The sequence below is a fragment of the Moschus berezovskii genome, chromosome 23 (assembly GCF_049115385.1).
Source record: "Moschus berezovskii isolate FMDL1 chromosome 23, NW_MosBer_1.0, whole genome shotgun sequence".
Taxonomy (NCBI): Eukaryota; Metazoa; Chordata; class Mammalia; order Artiodactyla; family Moschidae; genus Moschus; species Moschus berezovskii.
The window spans coordinates 47,343,538-47,368,059 of NC_142482.1; the positions used below are offsets into that span (position 1 = coordinate 47,343,538).

At 41.8% G+C, this 24,522-nt stretch overlaps 1 long non-coding RNA gene across 3 annotated transcripts in view; it reads right to left on the reverse strand.

The window, feature by feature from the left end:
* The window catches only part of LOC129543237 (uncharacterized), a 398,644-nt gene that overhangs the window by 286,982 nt on the left and 87,140 nt on the right, over window positions 1-24,522 (reverse strand). For all 3 annotated transcript variants that reach the window (XR_016036055.1, XR_008683264.2, XR_008683265.2), the window contains one exon: window positions 7,028-7,071. This is a non-coding gene — a long non-coding RNA (uncharacterized LOC129543237). The remainder of the gene's footprint in view (window positions 1-7,027; window positions 7,072-24,522) is intronic.

The following is a 24,522-nucleotide window of genomic DNA, read 5'->3' on the forward strand; positions in this document are numbered from 1 at the left end:
CACTCCAGTGTTCTTGCCTGGAGAATCCCAGGGACGGGGGAGCCTGGTGGGCTTCCGTCTATGGGGTCACACAGAGTCGGACACGACTGAAGTGACTTAGCAGCAGTAATAATATAGCTGACATGTGGTTCCTGCTCAGTAAATAGTAATAACTACAAGGAGCTTGTCTCTGTCCAGCTACACTTAAGGTATCTGAAAGAATTACCATCTCAAGTTTGTTTCAGAAAATAAAGACATTGAAAACACCAAGATTGGGAAATGTACCTTCAGGAGTCCTGTGCCAGCAGTATGAGCTATTACTCTACATTCCAAGACAGAAGCCTGACTCTCCTCTAGTGAAGGAGACACGCATCCCAAACCCTGGATTGTATTCAGCTTGGATGACTTTGGTTAATCAAAAGATTATTTTTCTTGGACAATTTTGGTTAATAAGATATTTATTTTTCAAGTTATCATTATAGTTTGATTTTTTTCCAGAGGTCATGCAGCAACACTTCTTTTCATGAAGATGCTAAAATACACGATCTATAAATCTTTTTTTTCAAGTCTCTTGCGATGGGTCTGTATCAATGAAAATAGGCCACACCACCTAGTCAGATGTGTTCTAAAAGTTTTCATTGCCCTGTGTTTACCAGTCCCTTATACTTCATAACTCAAACCAGATGTACTAATTCCAGTTATGCTACATAAAAGGCTTTATTATAAACAATGTTTTAAGTCACTAAGTTAATATCAAAGTCAGATCAGTATTACTAAATTGGAAAGACATTTCTCATGGGGAGAAAATGTTCCTCAAAAATGTTGAGGAATTCAAACAGATATTTATACACCTGTGTCCTTAGCATTCAGAGAAGGCAATGGCAAGCCACTCCAGTACTCTTGCCTAGAAAATCTCATGGATGGAGGAGCCTGGTAGGCTGCAGTCCGTGGGGTCGCTAAGGGTCAGACACGACTGAGCGACTTCACTTTCACTTTTCACTTTCACACATTGGAGAAGGAAATGGCAACCCACTCCAGTGTTCTTGCCTGGAGAATCCCAGGGACGGGGGAGCCTGGTAGGCTGCCGTCTATGGGGTCGCACAGAGTTGGACACGACTAAAGCGACTCAGCAGCAGCAGTCCTTAGCATTATTTCCAACAGCCAAAAGGTTTCAGAAACCCTCTTACCCCACTAACAAATGGGAAAACAAAGTGTGGTATACACATAGGATGGAATATTATCCATCCTTACAAACGAAGGACATTCTAATAAATGTTACAGCATAGATGAGCCGTAAGAACACTCTACTAAGTGAAGTCAGTCACAAAAAGGAAAATACTGTATGATTCCATTCAGAGGTCTTTAGAACAGTCAAATTCATAGAGAGAAAGTAGACTGGTGATTGCCAGGGCCCCAGGGGTAGGTCAGCATGGTCAGTGTCTAAAGGGTAAGGAATTTCAGTTTAAGATGTAAAAGTTCTACAGATGGATGGTGGCAATGGTTGCACAACAATATGAGCTCTTAATACCAGTGAACTGTACACACGCTTCGTTAAATGATAAATTTTATGCAGATTTTACCACCAAAACATTATTACTGAGTACCTACAACACATACAAAGGAAAAGGCGAAGCAGGTAGGTACCAGTGAACGTGGACTAAAAAAACAGTTCATCTAGGTAATTCTGAGCAAGACAGATGGTAAGGAGCTATCACCACTGCCTTGTCTTTCTAAAAAAGCTCCCCCTTCCTTTGTTTTCGCTTCATTATGAAAGAGTAAAAATTAACCTCCCCAAAAATTAAAGGGAAGACTAATCAAACTCGTATTCCAAGTCTCAGTCATATAACCCGGAAGTTCTGTTGGGAACTTTGGTATTTTCAGCAAAGTAGTGAGAGCAAAAATTACAGGATCCAAACCTACCATCTCACAATGGAACTTGAGCCATCCATAATCTTTAATGTCAAAGCAGGGCCTGATATATTTCACTTAGGTTAATCCCATTAAGTTCTAACTTTGTTATCGTTTTTACGTGAAAATACATTTAATTAGATCAGAGGGACGAAGAGGCATCCTGGTTCTGCCACTTCAGTATCCTTTTCTCAGGATGTATGGACGTGATATGAATATGGAAAGAACTATTTGCTTCTGATACTTCATTTTGTTTTCATTTTTTTCTTTCTCTTTACCCTCCCTTGCAGCTTTCCTTATTGAACTGTTCTATTACCTGCTACCATAGCACTTTTAAGGGGAGAGAGTTCTTTGCAAGTAAGGAAGAACAAATATTTTTCATTTCTCCCACATCCCTCATGACACCTTCAGTTAACAGAAGTTTCAAAATAGAGCCCTTCGGTAATGAGTCCTGAGAAGTGAGCCTGCTCCAGGTCTGACCATCTATTTCTTCTGAAACACTAAATTAAAGCTAATGGGGCAAATTATCTTTCTCCCTAGAAAACAGAAACATACATAGTTAACTTGACCTAGGGACTAAGGATAAATAGAAAATGCTTAAGTGATTTCATAGGCAGAAAGAAGGACAAGACAACTGACAGTCCTGTACTGGCTGTGATAACACAGATGTCTTACTCAGGAGGTTCCATTTTTGCAATAAACAGAAAATAGAGGTTAGTGTGATAACTGTTGAATCTAGAGAGTACTAGAAACCAGGATGATGAAAATCAACTCACGGGAAGTCTCTAGCAGGTCTCTCTAACTCAATTCATGTGTCTGCACAAAACATAGTCTCTACTTGGAAGAGTCACCCCTGGGCACTTGTATACTCATCTGATTTAGTATGATCTAGAAAGATAAACACAAAAAGTTTCAATAAATTTGAATTGTTTTTCTGGTTCTTCAAAGGTAAGGTATTTATTTCATTCCGGTAAAAGTTCTGCTGGAATTAAAAACAGGTGGCATATGCATATCCGGTAACATAGCTGCAAGTTTGCATATCAACAGAAAACAGAAATTTTCTAATCACATAAATCATACATTGTAACCACATGAAAACTACCTCCTTCAACTGCTCAGTGAGAAACATTATTTAAAAGGTCTAAGAATCATCTTCAAGGCCAATACCTCCATATCCTGCAGGGTAGTGATGGGTACACAAAATGGCTGGGGAAATACACAAATGTTTATTTTCCTAAAAGGCATGTTAAATAGTCCACCGACCAATCAAGTTTTAAACCTCTGCTGTCAATTAAGAATAAATAAATTCCTGAATTGATTACATTTTTCTCCCATCTTGAACAATGGAACTGGGTCTTTATTTCTGCCACATCTGCCATCAGCAAGGAGAAGGAAAGGGCATGAAATCAAATAAGCACTGGCATCAAGAAAAGCTTACCTCCTTCCCATATTTTTTAATTGGAAAAATAAAATTTGTTTTCCAGTAAGATAGTTCATTTAAAAAAAGAAAAAGATCTGTTTCTACTCAAGGCTAGAGTTCTATTTATTTTTAAAATGAGGCACAGGAAACCTCCCAAGTGCAACTCAGATTTACATCTGGCTAATCCTCCAAATGTGACCCACCAAGTTCATGCTGTTTATTGCTAATGAGTTCTGTGATTTTTGGATAACACGTGTGAGAGATAGCAAATTAACTACTGCTAGTAGCAAAAGATGTCTTGGGAAGCTAGTGTGAGCAAATCCTGCAAGTCAATTTCTAATCGCACTTGCCAGAAATTTGGTGGGGGGGCAGGGGGAGGGGATAAGGCCTGCCAAGAAAAATCAGTGGTGGAACTTTTTCCCTTTCCTTTTTCCATGGAATATTTCAACACTCAAATACAAATACAGCTCAATCTTTCCTTTTGGTTAACTCTGAGACTGCAAGGAAGGCTCTGGCTGCACTGATACCTTAGAAAAACTGAAATACCTCACGCTGCAAAATCAGTCCCTCTGAGTTCCTCCCCTGGAGCCATAAAAAGAATCACAGATGTGAGAGGGGTTATTATTTATATGTTATAGGAACACCCTCCTCCAGGACACATACAAATGAGTTGACAAAGTTCAGTCAAATCCCCTCACCTAGAACAAACTGGCCAAAAATGTTGTGCAAAAGAGCAGCACCAGCTGAAAATAAAGTTAGACTGGCAGAAAAACACTTACCCAAACCAGGCCACTAATAGTTTAAGACTCAGTTTGAAAACCATTTACTCTTTTGAAGGGTAAGACCTCTTCGAAGTATACTTGCAGGATCTCTCACCTTCTTTCTCATCTGAATTCCAAACCAAACCTAGAGGTTCTGAATCAGGACTGCAATTAGCATCACCTGGAAAGCCTTCAAACCAACGTGGCGCTGGGAACCTTCCCATTTGTGTCCCTCAGCTCCCTACCCCCAACTCAGTTGAAACTGGAAACTCTTGAGTTCAGGGCAGGTGACCGGTGTTTCTTAAAAACCTCCTAGGTGAGTCTGCTACACAACCAGAAGATGAAAACCACAGCTTTAGAAGTATGTTTGTTTTTTTCCCCAAAAGAAGCTAGTTTCTCTACCAAATCCACTCAAAGACATTAGAGCTCTAATTTCCTCCAGTTTCACCCAGGCTATCCTGTTGCAAAAAGTTCTAGTCATTATGTCTACCACCTGCTACCATGCACGCTTCCTAATGTGGAAGCAGGCTAAATCTGAAGCTCTCCACAGCTAGAGATGGGAGCATGATTGGAACCGGGCCTAGGAGGCCATGAAATCCCAGACGCCATCTTGGTGATTGAAAAGGAGATATGAACTACTGGGTGTAAAACACCCAAGGATGTATACACAGGGCAGTGTCAATATGTTGTAATAACTAAATGGAAAGTTAATTTTTAAAGAGTGTATTAATATTTAATAAAATGAAAACGAAAAGCAAAACTCCTATTTCTCTTTACCTGCACACCACTTCTGACGCCAAATATGCAGGCTTTCCCACACCAAGCAATTTTAAAATTCTCTACAGACGCGGAGTGGATGTCTTGTACTTTAATTCAATTCTGACCCTAACTGCCCCAAATTAACACAGACTTCACTGGTTTAGGCCTCCGGCCTACAAGACTGCTCGCTCCCCACTGCAGACGCCAATTTCAAGTTTAGGTTGCAGCCTGAGCTTCTGACCCACCAATGTAAGTCGGGGGGGTCCCACGACCCCTCCTTCAGGCTTTACAGTTTACTAGAACGGCTCACACAACTCAAGAAAACAGTTCAGTCACTGGACTGGTGGTTTATCATCAAGGACACAACCCAGGTACAGGCAGCCAAATGGAACAGAGGTACAGGGAAGGGTGTGTGAAGCTTCCACCTCTGTGTCCAGGAAGCCAACCTCCTTCCACCACCACATACTCAAGGGAGCCGCTCACCAAACACCACCCGCCCCCCATCCATAGGCTTCTTCAAGGGCGGTCTCCTTACATAAGCACGTAACCACGTAAAGCAGGATTGATTGCATCATTGGCCACAGGTGCTACGCTCAACCTCCAGGCTCACTGCCCTTCCTGGCGGCCAGGGGGCAGGGCTAAAAGTACCAATTCCCAAAGAGAAGGTTGGTTCCCCTGGCAACCTACCTCCATATTTCAGGGCTTTCCAAAATTATCACCTCATTAACATAAACTTGGCAGTGGTTTAAAGGGGCTTTTTTCCAATAACAAAAGATGGTCTTTTCACCTTCTCCACTCCAGAGGTCTATCTGGTCATTTGGACAATAACCAATATTGCTCATCTTTTAGGAAATTACATGGGGTTTAGGAGCTCCAGCCAAGAGCTAGGAACAAAGGCCAAAATATATATTTGTTATTATATCACAGTATTCAGGGTATAAGTGCACCATCTTAGGTATTCTGAGGGTCTCAGGATATGTCTTCAAAGACCAAATGTTGTGTGTACTACCATGTGTAAACTAGATAGCTGGTGAGAAGCTGCCATATAATATGCCCAGCTTGCTGCTCTGTGATGACTTAGAGGGATGGAGTAGGAGTAGGGGAAGGAGGCTCAAGAGGGAGATGATATATGTATAATCATGGCTGATTTGCATTGTTGTATGGCAGAAACCAACACAATATTGTAAAGCAATTTTCCTCCGATTAAGAAGTAAATTTTTTAAAAAATAGATTGTGTAGAGAGCACACAATTTTTATTTCCTTTGGGTCAGTGGGTAACATAACCCTACCAGATATTAGAATCACCTAGAGGGCTCTTTAACCATCACCACTGCCAGTTTCTGATCCACTCCTTCCTGGGTAAAGTTCAACTATCTGCATTTCTAACAAATTTCCTGGTAATGCTAATGATGCTGGTCTCACTACACTTCTGGTACCTCCAAATATTTAAAATAACAAATTTTTCTTTTCGCTTTTATTTTTTAATCTCCCCCAGTTTTACTGAGATATAATTAACATACAGTCTTGTGTAAGTTTAAAATGTACAGTATAATGATTTGACTTACATACACTGTGAAATGATTACAATAAGTTTACTTAACATCCAGTTAACACTTATCATCTCATATAGGAACCAAAAAACAAGAGAGAGAAAAAAACATTGTTCATTGTGATAACCCTTGGGATCTACTTTGACAACTGGAAGCTCTACCATACAGCAGTGCTAGCGATAGCACTCCTGTTCTATTTTATATCCCTAAGAGATTTGTTTTTACAGTATCTGTCTATATAATAAGAATATTAAACATTGACTAGATACTTGATATAAAGGAATTATTGCTAATTATCGTTTTAGATGTGAAAATAGTGTTGTGTTTATGTTTTTTTAAAAAACAAAAGTTCTTCTTTTAGAGATACATATTGAAAAATTTAAACATTACAGATAGAGTTGACATCCGCCAAGTTGACTCAGCCACCTTCCTCATGGGCAACCTTTGTCCTGAAGGGTTACAACAGGCATGGATGAATGCATAAAAATAAAATCAAAAATGTGATAGAATAATAGCATAAACAAGAAACTTAAAGGAAGGCAAAATGGAAAAGAGATAAGGGAATGGTGACCATTAGGACCTTTGGGGCAGCCCAGAAAGGGAGTCAGGGATTTATCTGGAAACTGTCCCCCATCCAGGAAATCTCTTACCTGACCACGCTGGGTATCGAGGCTTCTGCAGTCACCTGGGAGCACTGGGAGAGAAAAGGAAACTGAGTCAGAAGTTGTAAAAGTAAGTGGAAGGAACACACAGCAGAGCACGGTTTCAGAGCACAGTTATGTCTACCTTGAAGGTTCCGAGAGGAAATTTCAGAGAGCTGACTGTTTCTTAAACAATCCCCCTAAGACGGGCCTTGGGCTTGACTGCTCTGGAGTTATGCCAGGGGCTCACTCTGGAGAGAGAAGCCCTCCTTCTACCTGGAGTAAAACTGGAAGCATCCAGTAAGGCATGGTTTTCAGCTCCAGTTCTGCTGGTCTCTCGATAAGGACCTAAGCCCGTCAGTTCAGTTCAGTTCAGTTCAGTCGCTCAGTCGTGTCCGACTCTCCGCGACCCCATGAATCACAGCACGCCAGGCCTCCCTGTCCATCACCAACTCCCGGAGTTCACTCAAACTCATGTCCACAGAATCGGTGATGCCATCCAGCCATCTCATTCTCCGTCGTCCCCTTCTCCTCCCGCCCCCAACCTTTCCCAGCATCAGAGTCTTTTCCAGTGAGTCAACTCGTCTCATGAGGTGGCCAAAGTACTGGAGTTTCAGCTTTAGCATCAGTCCCTCCAATGAACATCCAGGATTGATCTCCTTTAGAATGGACTGGTTGGATCTCCTTGCAGTATAAGGGACTCTCAAGAGTCTTCTCCAACACCACAGTTCAAAAGCATCGATTCTTCGGCGATCAGCTTTCTTCACAGTCCAACTCTCACATCCATACATGACCACGGGAAAAACCATTGCCTTGACTAGACGGACCTTGGTCGGCAAAGTAATGTCTCTGCTTTTTAATATACTATGAAGGTTGGTCATAACTTTCCTTCCAAGGAGCAAGCGTCTTTTAATTTCATGGCTGCAATCAGCATCTGCAGTGATTTTGGAGCCCAAAAAAACAAAGTCTGACACTGTTTCCACTGTTTTTCCATCTATTTCCCATGAAGTGATGGGACCAGATGTCATGATCTTTGTTTTCTGAATGTTGAGCTTCAAGCCAACCTTTTCACTCTCCTCTTTCACTTTCATCAAGAGGCTTTTGAGTTCCTCTTCACTTTCTGCCATAAGGGTAGTGTCATCTGCATATCTGAGGTTATTGATATTTCTCCCAGCAATCTTGATTCCAGCTTGTGCTTCTTCCAGCCCAGCGTTCCTCATGATGTACTCTGCATATAAGTTAAATAAGCAAGGTGACAATATACAACCTTGACGTACACCTTTTCCTATTTGGAACCAGTCTGTTGTTCCATGACCGGTTCTAACTGTTGCTTCCTGACCTGCATACAGGTTTCTCAAGAGGCAGGTCAGGTGGTCTGGGATTCCCATCTCTTTCAGAATGTTCCACAGTTTATTGTGATCCACACAGTCAAAGGCTTTGGCATAGTCAATGAAGCAGAAATAGATATTTTTCTGAAACTCTCTTGCTTTCTCCATGATCCAGCGGATGTTGGCAATTTGATCTCTGGTGCCTCTGCCTTTTCTAAAACCTGCTTGAACATCTGGAATTTCACGGTTTACATACTGCTGAAGCCTGGCTTGGAGAATTTTGAGCATGACTTTACTAGCGTGTGAGATGAGTGCAATTGTGCGGTAGTTTGAGCATTCTTTGGCATTCCCTTTCTTTGGGATTGGAATGAAGACTGACCTCTTCCAGTCCTGTGGCCACTGCTGAGTTTTCCAAATCTGCTGGCATATTGAGTGCAGCACTTTCACAGCATCATCTTTCAAGACTTGAAATAGCTCAACTGGAATTCCATCACCTCCACTAGCTTTGTTCCTAGTGATGCTTTCTAAGGCCCACTTGACTTCACATTCCAAGATGTCTGGCTCTAGGTCAGTGATCACGTTATTGTGACTATCTTGGTCGTGAAGATCTTTTCTGTACAGTTCTTCTGTGTATTCCTGCCACCTCTTCTTAATATCTTCTGCTTCTGTTAGGTCCATACCATTTCTGTCCTTTATCGAGCCCATCTTTGCATGAAAAGTTCCCTTGGAATCTCTAATTTTCTTGAAGAGGTCTCTTGTTTTTCCTATTCTGTTGTTTTCCTCTATTTCTTTGCATTGATCACTGAGGAAGGCTTTCTTATCTCTCCTTGCTATTCTTTGGAACTCTGCATTCAGATGCTTATATCTTTCCTTTTCTCCTTTGCTTTTCGCCTCTCTTCTTTTTACAGCTATTTGTAAGGCCTCCTCAGACAGCCATTTCGCTCTTTTGCATTTCTTTTCCATGGGGATGGTCTTGGTCCCTGTCTCCTGTACAATGTCACGAACCTCCGTCCAGAGTTCATCAGGCACTCTATCAATCAGATCTAGTCCCTTAAATCTATTTCTCACTTCCACTGCATAATCATAAGGGATTTGATTGAGGTCATATCTGAATGGTCTAGTGGTTTTCCCTACTTTCTTCAATTTAAGTCTGAACTTCGCAATAAGGAGTTCATGATCTGAGCCACAGTCAGCTCCTGGTCTTGTTTTCGCTAACTGTATACAGCTTCTCCATCTTTGGTTGCAAAGAATATAATCAATCTGATTTCGGTGTTGACCATCTGGTGATGTCCATGTGTAGAGTCTTCTCTTGCCCGTCACTCCCCGTTTTTGGACCCAGACTTCACTATCTGGAAAAGGAAGGGTTTCTAGATGTGTTCCAGAGTGACTCCCAGAGCTGGCAGGACAAAGCTACACTAGTCCTGGGATCAGAAGAAAAGAGAGGTAACAGGAGTCTAAATGCTAGACCCTATAGAGTTCTTTTCTGTAGTTTATTTAACTGAACTTGTAAAACCCTTTAGTAAGGCAAAAATTGATGGCAACAGAAGGCTGTGGCTGAGAGTGTACAGGGACTTGCGCAAGGTCACACAACCAGCTGTAGCAAAGCCATAGATCTAAATCAGGAGCTCGCTGACCCCAAAGGGGAAGTTCTTCGCATACACCCTGGGTGATTTACTGAGCACCATCCTGTTGCTGGTAGCGTCACATCAGAGCCACCGTGAACTCTGACCCCAGGACTTAAAAGACAGGCATGATTACCTCAAGGCTTAAGCTTGTTTTCTGTGCCCAGACTTATCTTTTCAAAAAAATCTGATATTTTGTGAAAATGTTCTTGACTATAAAATAATTGCCTAATAGACTGCCCAGAAAAATGAGTCTATCTTCCTAATATTTTTACTTAAAATTTTATATTTTCCTTTCTCTAATATTCCTTGTTTAACAGAAAAACCCAGGTTATGTCTGGATACAAGGAAGAAGCTGGGAGGTTTTGATCTCACTTAAAATTTTTAGAGGCTACAGCCCCAAACTACCTATTTTCTCAGCACCTGGTTCCAAAAGCAAAGTTCTTGGCACGTCATGAAAGATTCAACTATTTCACACCATGGCTATTTTTTTTTTTAAGGAGCAATAATCTTCTAGGGATTAGAAATCCGACATTCCTATTAGGCCAAGGCCGTGAAGCAGCTTCAGTAAGAGAATCCACTGCATCAAGTAACTGTCTGGCTCTCTGGGTCCAAGGTCATTCTTCTTTCCTTATAGAGATTCACCTAATTGGCTACGCACACTCGTCCAGCGAATCAGGTGGCAAGATAACCTATTAGATAGATCAGTGGTCTGATGTAGGACACAGCTGCTCTGCTCCCTCCAGGCTTAAAATAATTCAGCACTACCAACCTCCCCCATCACATACAATTAATTTTATGAATAGATACATGGATACATGGACAGCTACATATTGATATAACTGAATCACTCTGTGTACACTTTGCTAACACCACACTGTAAATCTATCATACTTCAATTAAAAACATAAATTTTAAAAAAGCTTTTAAAGTGTTTAAAAATTTTACGAAAGGGAAAAAAGAAGCATGACTAAATAAAATGGCCGACACATACCACCCAGAAGAAAAAAAAAACAACTGAGCACAAGACACTTGCTTCCCCAAGTGCTCACTGACCCCGAGGCGATAATAAGGGAGTTCTGCAAAGGCTGCAGTAAAAAGTATCCTACATTTAGCCAGCCCTAACCCCAATCCAAACTTGTCTCCCACTCCACAGCAGGAGGGCTTTACTAATTGGAATGTGCAGGTCACGTGGCCTGGAATATGTTTGGGCAGCACAAACCTCCAGAGTCCTGAATTACAGACACACACATGCACACCCCACTCAGATTTTTAGTTCTTACAAAATCTAAATATGCACAATGAATGAAGTTTTAAAAATGAAAGGCTGTGTTTGTATGATGGTTAAAGAAATAGAAAAACAGATGAAGACTTTTTTTAAGCACAAATTTCCCCCATCAGACCGGTGGTAATGATTCAAGATGGAAACAACAAAGACGCCTGGTGAAAAGGGACCCTCTAATCACATTAGCTTGTAGTTCTAAAGGAAGATGGTTGCTCTGAATTTCCCTTTATACACAGCAACTTCAAAAAAATTCCTATTTTCTTAGTACATCTTTATGTAGGAAAGCCTGCATGCCTTTGAAGCCTCAACACAAAACAAACAAGAGTCTTTACAAGTCCTGTCTGACCACCCAGGGAGAATCAAATAGTATTTTTTCTCCAGTAGGCCACCCCAGGATACCACGAATAACAAGGAAAAGGAGGAATTCATCATGTAACCAGGATGTATTTTTCTTGCGTCGTTATTACACTGTTTTAATCTAAATATTATGCTATAGTGCTCGCTAGCAAAGCCAAAGGACATCTAATTATTCGTCTGTTGAGCAGAAGTTTTACTGAAATAACAGAAAATAGGTTAAAACCAAGGGAACAGCAGAGAGGAGGAAGATTAAGGAATTTTCTTCTCAAAATCCCAAGAACTGAGCAGGGATTTTTAAAGTGCTGATGTTCAGGATAGTAGGCCAGTGAAGCCAGGTGCCCAAGTGTTCCTTAGGACAGAAACCCTGGGATTAAAACTCTCAAGGGCTTAGCCTGCAGGAAATTTGGGGGAGGGAGTTTCTTCCGCATCACACTAAAGAGCTTAGTTGCATCAAAGTATTTTAGAATCATAGGAAGGTCTCACCACCATAAACATCCTGCAGTGCACTCTTTTAATCATGCCCAATCCTGCACAAAACCTCCACATGGGCCAAATAAAGACCAGATCCTGCAGCCAGACACTAGGGAGTCTCTCCTAACAGACTCAAATTGTCTTTCCAGGCTTGTTTTCTGTTACCACCCCTGGGGCTCAGGATGCTATGGGTTCTCTGCCATCCACCCCTCTTGTCCCTCCTATGTGCAGGGCACTTCCTCCCAGCCATGCCAAGGGGGATATTCTTTTATTCACCTGCAACGTCCAGCAGCCCTCATCTCTCTACTGACTCAACTTTCAAGACAGAAGAAAGAAACTAGGGTTAAGAGCCCTCCTCCTGGATCCCAGCTCTGCCTCTAAACAGTCTGGTGGCTTTGGACAAATGGCCTCATCTCACGCCCTGCCTCAGTTTCTCCATCTGCTAAATGGGGGTGATAAAGCCTATCTCACTGCTGTGAACTTTAGGTGAGACCAGGATAACAATCCATGGGCGCTCACTGACTTAGCATAACTTCCCTCCTCTAAAACTGAATGCCCCCTGTCCCTCACTCCCAGGCCTTCCTTAACACCTGCAGCCAAAAATAATCTCTCTCTCCTCTAAAGTCCCCTCTCAGTTAAACTCAGCTATGCTGGGTTCCTGGGCAGCCTCCAACTGCACTTCTACTACTCCTTTAAATGTCACCACACCTATCATACTACTGCTTTTTGGAGGAGGCGGGATTCATGTTTAATTCATGGTCACTTTCTTCCCACTATCTTACATATAATTATGTTATAATTGATTATAATCAATTATAGATTATAATTTTAGAAGCTCAGGCTTCTAGAATGAACAGGACCCAGACAAAGCCTATTATTATTCTATCGATAAGAAAACCAAATAGACGTATCACTGGTTAAGTATAATAATAACAGCAGGATCTTATTTACAATCTAACTGTATTCAGAACTTTTCAGATAAACAGCAGCTCTCCCCTCACTCCCAATGTATCTGATTCCTACATGACAAACTTGAATGGGTGGATGGATGGACAGATGGGCAAATGGACCCAAGGCCAGACCAACCAGTCATCAGCTACAGCATCCAAGATACTGTCAGCAATTCAAACCCTAGGGGACAGTGAGTTGACCCCCTGTGTAATGACCACCTCAGCACTCAGGCTTTCTTCATCGACTGAAGAGTTTTAAATGCCACCCATTTCTTTAAAGGGCTTCCCAGGTGGCATTAGCGCCTGCCAATGCAGAAGACATGAGATGCGTGTTCAGTCTCTGGGTCAGTAAGATCCCCTGGAGGAGGGCATGCAACCCAGTCCAGTATTCTTGCCTGGAGAATCCCCATGGACAGAGGAGTCTGGCGGGCTACAATCCACAGGGTCACAGAGAGTCGGACACAACTCTTAGCACACATTTCTTTACAATTCTTTATGATATCCAGATGAAGAAAATTCGCCATGAAAAGGATCTGAAATCACATTCCTCATAGACAGCAGGATCTTATTTACAACCTAACTGTATTCAGAACTTTTCAGATAAACAGCAGCTCTCCCCCGTCTCCCACCCAATGTATCTGATTCACGCCACGACCTTTACCGAGAGCCAATCCCACGCGGCAGTCACACGTTTGTCCCCCCAGGAAGCCCACAGACGGACCAGCCCCGTGAAGAGCTCACAGCTCAATGTCATTTCTTGCTCCCCTCCTCCATTCTGCCAGATCCATCTGTCCCTCCACTGATTCCGTGACGTGCAATCCACAGAGATAATGAGAGGAATTATGGAAAGGCAGATTGCAGAGCACTTGGCAAACACTTAAGTCTGAAGGTTTTGGATATTTCCCTCTATGTTTCCCTCCACTCTCGAAGGTTCAGGAAACGTGGTGATGCTCTCAGATGGCAGGAGGTTCCGAACTAAGATCTGGGGCATCGGAGGAATTTCCCAGAATGCCTACCCAAGGAGCCGCAGGACTGACAGGAAGCAGCCTTGGAGAACATTCTGTAGTGTTACTGCACCATATTGTAAACTATCCACCTCTCTCCATACCTCGGAGAACTTTTAAACTGACTGGAAGTGTGATGTGGGGAATAGACCAAATAGAAAATGTCTGGTGTCAGATGGTTGGACCCAGAGATAAGATATGGAAGGCAAGTTCAGAGCAACTGAAGATAACACACAAAGCAAACCGCCATAGCACTGAGGTATCAGTGTCCTTTCCCTCACAAGGTCCTGGCTGCTCCAGGAGCAGATGAGGCAATTTGAGGAGGCCGTCCCTGCTGCACAGGATCTACCTGAGATAAGGATGATGATGCTTCAAACGTCAGAATCTGTCTCTGAACTAATGAGAACCTACTGGACAGTTCAGGAAACTCTGCTCAGTGCTCTGTGGTGACCTAAATGGAAAGGAAACCCAAAAAAGAGGGGTAGACGTATACATAGAGCTGATTTACTTTGCTCTACAAATACAACATGACCTTGTATACTATACTCCAATAAAATTATATCTATATCTATAGATATATCTATATTATATCTATATCTAATATATAAAATTATATCTATATATATATCAATAAACCCAACTAGAAGAAGAAAAGATGTCTCTGGACACTCCATCTAAACCAGCATTTTTGGCAACACTCCTACCCCCACATTCCACTTTATTTCTTTATGACATTTATGTATCTTTTTTCATTTTCAATACTGCCTGTCAAAACAGAAGCTTCTTCAGGAAGACTGTTTTCTTAGAACCACCGCTGACACAAAATAGCTGGTGAACGAATATCTCTTAAATGAATAATTGAAATCCACTCTCCAGATCAGAAACCTGTTCAGGTAGACCCACGGTTACCAAGTTACCGACAACAATGGTGTCTCTCTCCCAATACAGCGGTGTGGGCTTTAACGTAACACTCACTATGAACCTGGCCTCTGTCCACTAATACCTGAGGGAAGTCAGCAATAAACACCAGGGCATGAAAGAGGTGTTTCTAGTAACTATACTGCGACAGCAGATGTACAATGGGAGTGTCAGAACAACCGGAGTATAGAGTCACTGTAACCTTAAAGCAAAAAGCAAAAGCAAACCTGAGGAGGGTCACCACTGACCACAGTCACTGGACTATTCCAGAAGCAGAGAGCACAATGTGCTTCTGGGAACAAATGGGCCTAGAACCCTAGAACTGATGGCCATCATCCCGCCTCGGGCAGTGAGAAACAACGAGGGGTGACATTTTCTTCCTGAGGCCACGAGGGTTCCACTGCCGTTGAGACGGTCGGACAAAGTTAAAGTCACCCTGAGGTAAAGTCGCCCCGAGGAAAGCTACACCTGGGACAGAGACAAAAATCAGGTCGGAGGCCTTTACTTTAGAAGAAAATGTGCTTGTCGATCAATACACAAAGTAAAAAAGTTCTCACAGAAAAGAGCTCTATGAATCAAGTGAAAAAGAATATGTTAAAAATAAGAGTGCCTTCCTAAAAATCACAGTAATTTTTGCCTGCAAGATCTTTTTCAAGAATATAATCAACTATATACCCTTCTGAAGATTTCCCTCCTTCTATCATAAACCATCTTTTCTGAAAAAACTAAAATCAGGGTAATTATTAACTAGCAGCAGACAGGTTTTTCAGGTTTTTCAATTCTAAATCACTGTAACTTTTCACAAGCACCTGCGCACAGAGTAGAATTTCGGCTCGGTGGCAAGCTACTACCTGAGAGAGATTTTCCTTCATTGTTCCTGTTACTTCCAAAATAAGTCAACAATGGAGGGACAGAGATGGACTAGGAATTTGGGGTTGGCAGATGCAAACTATTACACATAGAATGGATAAATAACAAGGTCTAATGTATAGTACAGGGAACTATATCCAATATCCTGGGACAAATCATAATGGAAAATGATATTTTTAAAAAAGAACAAATATATGTGTGGGGGTGTGTGTGTTTGCATGTGTAAAATTGAGTCACTTTGCTGAACAGCAGAGGTGAGTACAACACTGTAAATCAATTCCACTTCAATTAAAAAAAAAAATGAAATTACTGCATACTTGATTCTAGTCTCTATCTTTCCCCCAAATTGAAAATTTTTTCTCAACAAAACTGCTTTAAATGAATACATTTTAAACAATAAGAAACCATCCTACTTCTGAAGTCTATATTCATCCTATGGACAGGATAATCCGTTGTACGCTTTCCCACTAAATAGGAAAGGAAATGCAATATGCACATGAGAAAATGCTGTAGGTTTTCCCCATCTGCCCTCAGCTTCCTCACATATGAAAATGCTGAAACGAAAACTGTTCCTTTTACCCTCCCTGAAATGGTCCCCAGACATGGGAAGGAAAAGAGTGGGAGCTTCACAGCCCAGAAGAGAAGCAGGCACTAAGAAACAGCTGATGAAGGAAGTGAAAGAAGAAGCGAAGGAGGGGGTCGGGGCTGGCATAAAAGCTCGAACAGCGGAGGCAGACAGCACGGCCGAGGCAGGGTTCTGCCTCAAGCGACCTTTCGCCACCTAATCACACTGACCATCTCAGACCCCTTCCAACCAGGGACCAGTTTCCCAGCAGAAGGCCCGGACGCTGCGGGAAGATCATGGGAGCCATTCTTCCTTCTTCTTCAAGAGCGGCAGTAGCATCTGCCAAAATACATCTGCCACCCTCCCATCCATCTTTCCTCTCCCCACCTCTGAGCTCTCCTCTCTCCATCAGGCTACACAAACCCCGTCGCTCCTCACTCTCTTCCCAGTTTCAGTCATCACTGACAATGACATTTGTGTGGGTGTGTGGACGTGTGGCCCCGTGCCAAACACTAAACAAACACACGGAAGTTAACAGACTCGGTCCCATCTTTCATGAGCTTCCCAAAAAGAATGCTGTTGGCTTTTACAAATTTTACCACCAGGAAAAAAAAAAAAAAAATCTCCTGGTACATGTCCTTTTAACAGCAGGTCTGTGGCTTTGGATACAAAGAACAGCACATTTTATAAGGCTCTGTAAATCAAAATGAGCTCTCTCCCACTTAAGCACTGTCTGTCCATACGAGCACAAAAGGGATGTCTAAGCCATAAAACCAACTCTTTCCAAGGAATGTCTTCGTTTCTTCTCTTTTCAATGCACTGGAGTTGTTGCTGCAATCCTGAAATAGTATGATCTTTTCACAGTCAACCAGGGCTCAGTGAATATCTGAACCATGCCTTACTTGCACACATTAAGTCATTACATTCCAAGATGATTATGGTGGACACATCACTGGGGAAGATATTCAGGTGCCCAGAAAAAAAAAAAAAAAGTTAAATGGCAAACAGAAAGGGGGCACAATGATGCCTGCATTTCAAGAGCAGAGAAATCTTCCTCTCAGTAAATGCATATGTTAAAAGTTATTTTTTTTTCCTCCAGACATTTCTGCTCTCATGCTTTAAAACACCATGAGCACCGAATGATCTTAGTCCAGAAAATAAAAATTTCTGGGATTTTCTTATAGGGAAGTTCAAATGGTAAAAGAATATTTGATATTTTCAGTTTTCCTGAACATCAGAAGGACTTTCAGAATAATGCATTTTTCCCTCAACAAAGGACATCTGCAAAGCTTAGCCTGCTGAAAAGAATCATTCTGACAGTCTTAATGTATTCTTTTCAGGAAAGCCCTGTTCAGAGAATCCCACAGGAAAAAAAAAAATCAGTACCCCAGAAAAGCACCCATCTGAATCATTATAGCTTCTTGTAAATAGATGAGACCAAAGGATTTCCAATTAGATATTAGAGATATTAAATAAAGGGGGGAATACGTGTGATCATCTTGAATATTACATATGTTTCACTTTCTCCTGATGGACCAACATTCAAATAAATATTTGAAAGATTTGCCAGTCTTTCAAAGAACATCTTACAGGAAGGCTCACTTTCAGAATATTGCTGGAAGATAAAAATATCCCTAAGATAAGAAATATAAAATTACATCATTGCCATAACCGAGAACAATAAGCCCAATAATAAGAATTAGTATGGCACGATATGAATAGAACATGACACCTTACATCCAGGACTCAGACTATTCTATAAACACTCTTTCTTATTGGGGTGATACTACCAAGGAATAAGAATAACAGGAATTTTTATGCGTTGCCTCAAGTCACTGGTCAGCGGGAATGGAAGACGAACTATAAATACCCGATTGTGGTTGGCTGACCTAAAAATATCAGTCACGTACCTTGCAAGTCATAATTTGAAGAATCCAATTTCCAAGCCATTTTCAAGGAGACCCAGTTGGTCCTCCCATTAAATTCTGATTTTGCCCTCTTCTCTGTTTCCATTGCCACCCACCATAATACAGGTAAAATGAACTTTTCTGATAACCAGAAAGTTCCTAAGTAGTCTGGAATGAATTCATTCCAGTTCCTGCCTGGAATGAATCTCTGAATCTTCTCTCTCTGTCTCTCCTCTACATCCTTTGAACACAGATTAGAGCAAAGCTTTCAAACACCAGTTTTATCATATCCTGCCCCAGAACAGGAAGCAAGACATTCACCACTACCTATTAGAATGTGTAAAGTTCTCAACCATCAGTCTGATGCGTCTGGCACTCCTCACCACACACATGACAGAGAACTTTCCAGGTCTCCACCTGCTTCCCCTGACATGTTTGTTCACCCTACAGTTCTCTGCAGCCATACCTGAAACTCCCCTGGGTTTCCTAAATACACCTCCAGCGATTAAGCTATCAGAATGGAGAAGCACCTTGGAGCCCATTTAGTCTGACCCTGCCACCCGCTCCTTCCACACAGCCAGCCATACAGACATCTAACTTTTCCTTCACACCTTCAGGGCTGAGGGAGTCACTGCTCTGAAAACAGTGCCCTGTCAGACATTTTAATTGTGAGAAAACTCCTCTTTGACCTGATTTCTTCTCTGTTCACTGGTTCCTCCATCCAACATGCCCAATTCTGCACCCCAGGTTGATCTATAACAAATCAACTTTTCTGTAACAAAACTTTTCTGATATTTGAAAACCGCTATTACGTTTGTCCTTAATCTTCTCAGCTCCCAGCTCATTTTGCTGTTGCCCTTCAGCTATTCCTGTGGGGTCTGGTTTCAAGACTCTTTGCCATCCAAAATGTCCTCTGATTTGATGCTGCCTATTACTCATGTCAGGTTTCCCTGATGGCTTAAATGGTATGGAATCTGTCTGTAATGCGGGAGACCTGGGTTCGATCCCTGGGTTGGGATGGTCTTCTGGAGAAGGGAATGGTTGCCCACTCCAGCATTCTTGCCTGGAGAATCCCATGGACAGAGGAACCTGGCGGGCTAGTCTACAGAGTCGCAAAGAACAGGACACGATGGAGTGACTAACACTTTCACTTTGGGGCTTCCCTAGTGGCTCAGACAGTAAAGAATCTGCCTGCAGTGCAGGAGACCCAAGTTCAATCCCTGGGTCAGGAAGATCCCCTGGAGAAGGGAATGGCTTTCCACTCCAGGATTCTTGCCTGGAGAATCCCATGGACAAAGGAGCCTGGTGAGCTACAGTCCATGGGGTCACAAAGAGTCGGACCGGACTGAGCAACTAACACACACACACACATTATTCATGTCATATGCAAAGAGAAAAGAATCAAATCTGTACAGCATATTGGGGAAACAGACAAGGGTTTGGGGCAGTGCTGACCAGTTTGGGGACTCTGGGCTCAGGCCCGTGCCCAGGGTGTGGGGATGGATGTGAAGCATGCCTAAAACCCCTGTATGGTACCCAAAAGGGAAGATCTATGCTGACTGCACTGGTTACTCTTAAAATCTGGCACCCTAATTTGAACACATTTTGCACAGGCCATCTCAAATCCAACTTATTTCATTAAACTTTCCCCCCAGTAATGAAGGCCTACACTCATTTTTCTTCTTCCTGGTTACCAAGTGCAAAATAGCTGCTTGACCTAAACTTGACATTTGACATAATGCCTTTTGACTATATTTACTTTAGGATTATCCTAAATGAGCATCTTATCTCATGTGTGTCAAATTCACTTTCCAAAAATGACAGTGACTTCGTCAGGGGCTATGTATCATTGTCATTATCGTTATGTCCACAAGTACATAGTATAGGCCTGGCACACAATAGGACCAACCACCCAAAAGCATCTACAGAACTAACAGTAAAGCCAGGACTGACAGACTATGGTCTGGTTCAAAAGATATAAACCCTACCTGAAGAGGAAGTTTATCATTCTGCCTGTTTACTCAGGCAGAATCTAAACAATGACACAGACTTTCAGACTGAAAAATTTCGTACAAATAAACACTTCCAGACAGGTCCAGATTGGGAAGGAGGGCCGTGAAATTCCTTCTCCTATCTGGGTTATTAGACCCAGACACTCGTCACTCAAGCTATAAACACTATTAAATGCTGTTGCATAGTTTTATTGAAAGTTATGTTTGATTTCAGATTAGACTTTAACATTCAATACATTTCCCATCAGAATATGGTAAGAGCAGAGAGTATTTTGATTTAAGCTTCATTTCAAGTATGAAACTCAAGCTGTGCTAGTTAAAAGAGGCTCTAGTTCTAATTCAGCCTCCAAGGAAGGTCAAGACTGTTGAAATCCCCTAATCTTCTTCCTTCAGGGCTGAAAGGCCTGGGAATGGAGTGAATTTACATATGCTTCCTTGACCACAAAGCTAAGTGACAGGGTCCCAGTCAAATTCCTGTCTCACTCCTATGGATTCAAGCGGATTTGCCCCTGTACGGCTCAGCTCAGAATTCACCTTGGAGAGAATGAACTTTAAGGTAAGAATCCTGACAGAGAAATAGAGGCAGCACCTTTCTATCCTGGAGCGAAGCCCTCACTCTCTTTCCTGCTCTCCCACCCCTCTGGTGCCAGCCCGTACATTTGAAACTCTGATAGATTAATGAGAAGTCGGCACTAGTCCCTCTGGACTCGATCCATTTTTAAGTGAGCTCTGAGAACTTGGACACGTTACAGATCCTAGAAGGATGAAATATGAGGAGAGAAAAGGAAGTTTGACACATGCAGGGAATCTGATCTTTGGGGCTGGAGGAGAAGCTAAGAGCGGGGAAATATTAAGACAGGATGCAGAATACAAACTTAATTGACTGATAACACCACTGAATAAAGACTGGTTTCTCCATTAAAGTTTGAAAGTCGAGCAGTTAATATGAACTTGTAACTTCATGCAGAAAAGCCTCATGGCTCGGGGCAGGGGAGGGGGACGGGTGAAGGATTTCACCACTGCCCTTGAACTCATCTTCACGTTCACCCTTCTTGTCCAATCTGGGCAAGGCATTTGGAATAGAATGGACAAAATGATTTTACATGGAAGGCAAAAATAGCTACACTGCAAAACAGATTATTTGCCTTTCTTACCTTTATGAATCCTAAAAAAGAAAAAAAAAGTGATAATTCAGAAGACACTCTAGGATGAAGGCACAGCAGGCCTGAGGCAAATTTTCATGCAGATCTTCAGTGGAAAATTAAATCCCAACTCTAGTTCTCTTTTTCTGAAAATGGCATTTCCATACAAATCTATTCTGTTCATTAAAAGTCATCATTATTCTGAAGTGTCACCAATCCATGAGTTTGGCCAGTAAAGAGGGATCTAGTTATTTTAATTCTATAGCAATATCTTTAAAAGTCTGATGGTGGATGGTGTGGGAATACCCAAAACTAACTATTTAGTCCACATATACATAAGCAGCAAATAACTGGTAAAGAAAACAGAAATCTCCACTCCAGTTCAGTTCAGTAGCTCAGTCGTGTCCGACTCTCCGCGACCCCATGAATCACAGCACGCCAGGCCTCCCTGTCCATCACCAACTCCCGGAGTTCACTCAAACTCATGTCCACAGAGTCGGTGATGCCATCCAGCCATCTCATTCTCCGTCGTCCCCTTCTCCTCCCACCCCCAACCTTTCCCAGCATCAGAGTCTTTTCCAGTGAGTCAACTCGTCGCATGAGGTGGCCAAAGTATTGCAGTTTCACTCCAGTTTCCATAATATCCATTTTTTTAATTCAGCAACTAAGAAAATTTGAAAAACTGAAAATAATATCAGATCAACACCTAATTCAGTGCAGGACTCGATAAGAAATCAGTGAGTGAACAACTGATTTCTTTTAAAACATGAGAATGGAAATAAAACAATAAAAATAAATAAATAACAACAATAAAAAGAAGATCACCTTCTCATAGGCAAAGAATGTTGAAAAGAGAACTCAAAATTATATGACTGCCGAGATCTCCCATAAGACCATGACCAAAGGAGATGAGAATCTAAAAGAAGTAATAAAAACATTTCATGATTCACAGTACTTATGCTGCATCTCTCTCAGATTAACTGATTTTGTAATCAATTGCATCATCCCTGTGAAATGAATATTGCTCAGAACAATAAAAGGACAGTGTGTGAGCTAAAGCCAAGACTACAGTGAGTTGAAAGGTCTTCTGAGATAATGTACCCACGTAGATGTTAGTGCTATAAGAATACAAAGAGAAATGCTTTCAATCAGGCTGCCCTACTATGAACTGTTAACCATACAGGGCTTTTCTTATCGTGCATAATTTTCAAATTTTCTCCACTCCCTACCATGACTAAGATGAGCTCTGTCTTCTTGTATTTCCACAATCTGGTTTTGCTGAGTATTGTCTATGGGTATGGTTCATAACTTTTCATTATTTTCTAAAGATTTCCTATTTCACAAATGTAAATTGGTACAGATACCATTCTACATTTAGAAATAAACCAATCTCTTCTAAATTACTTAGCTACCAACCCATGGAAATATCTCTGTTTGAGTAAGCACTTTATAGTTTTCTCAAGTTCCTCTACTTTACAGAAATTCAATTTTTATCTTCTCACTGACCCACTTTAATTTTTTTCAAGAATGGGAGTCATGCTGGATAAGGTTGCATTGTCCTGTCCAGTGATGTCAAACAAAATGAAGCCAAGTGGACTCCAGACAAAAGTATCAGACTTCACTTGAGTTTTAAACAAAAAAGTAGCCTCTCCTACCACAATCATTCAAAAGGTAAGATTAATTCTGGATATCTCTGGAAGGCTTTACTTCTCAAATTACCAAAGTGACTATGTTTGGTAAACTCCTAAATAGATAGCATATACTACATTTCCTTTTCAGCAATGTTTGCACTGGATTTCCCAATAAATTCATTTTGTTAAGACACTTATTTCAACTTTGTGGCAGAATTAAAGATATAATATACTGTTCTTTGTTGCATGAAAAACAACCCTCAAATTAATTTTATGTACTCATGTTTACATAAATGCAAATAGAAGGATTTGAAATTCTTTTACACTTATAGGTAAAATAAATCAGTGTCATCATAATCAGGCAGACCAAAGCATCTAAGTGTTCAAAGTGATGAAAGAAAGCAAGGGTAGAAGATTCTTTGCAAACAGGACCAGGTCTTTACCAAACCTTACTGAAGAGTGGTTCCAGATGGACCTACAGTAAAACAAGAGAAGTCTTAAACAGAAGATGCCTGGTGGGCAGGCTTCTGCAAATCTTTAGGACACCCAAACATAAGCCTGAGGCCCCTTGTACTGCAAGGAGATCCAACCAGTCCATTCTAAAGGAGATCAATCCTGGGTGTTCATTGGAAGGACTGATGCTGAAGCTGAAACTCCAATACTTTGGCCACCTCATGCGACGAGTTGACTCACTGGAAAAGACTCTGATGCTGGGAAAGGTTGGGGGCGGGAGGAGAAGGGGACGACAGAGAATGAGATGGCTGGATGGCATCACCGACTCGATGGACATGAGTTTGAGTGAACTCCGGGAGTTGGTGATGGACAGGGAGGCCTGGCGTGCTGTGATTCATGGGGTCGCAGAGAGTCAGACACGACTGAGCGCCTGAACTGAACTGAACTGAACTGAGGGATGGAGGTGGTCCCTCCATGAATATAGAGAACAGTCAAGGAGCATAAGCCCTGCCATGAGTGAATATGCACAGAGATGAAGGGCAAAGGAACTATCAAAAACAGAGCTGAGTGAGTGAGTGCTACGTCACTTCAGTCCTGTTTAACCCTTTGCAATGCTATGGACTGTAGCCCACCAGGCTCCTCTGTCCATGGGATTCTCCAAGCAAGAATACTGGAGTGGGTTGCCATTTCCTTCCCCAGGGGATCTTCCAGAACCAGGACTCGAACCTGCATCTCTTGTGTCTTCTGAATTGGCAGGCGGGTTCTTTACCATCAGAGCCACCTGGGAAGCCATTATCAAAAGCAGATTGCTCTTTAGAGACTAGCCTAAGCTGCAGAGGACGTTTTTGCAGCCCAAGGAATGCTTAGTCTTGTAGCTGTGTGTGGACCTGTAAAGACAATGTATAACCCTTTAGGGGTTATTTTAACTTCAGATTTTTTTATTTAAAAAATGTTACATGCCATATCTAATTTACACACACACACACACA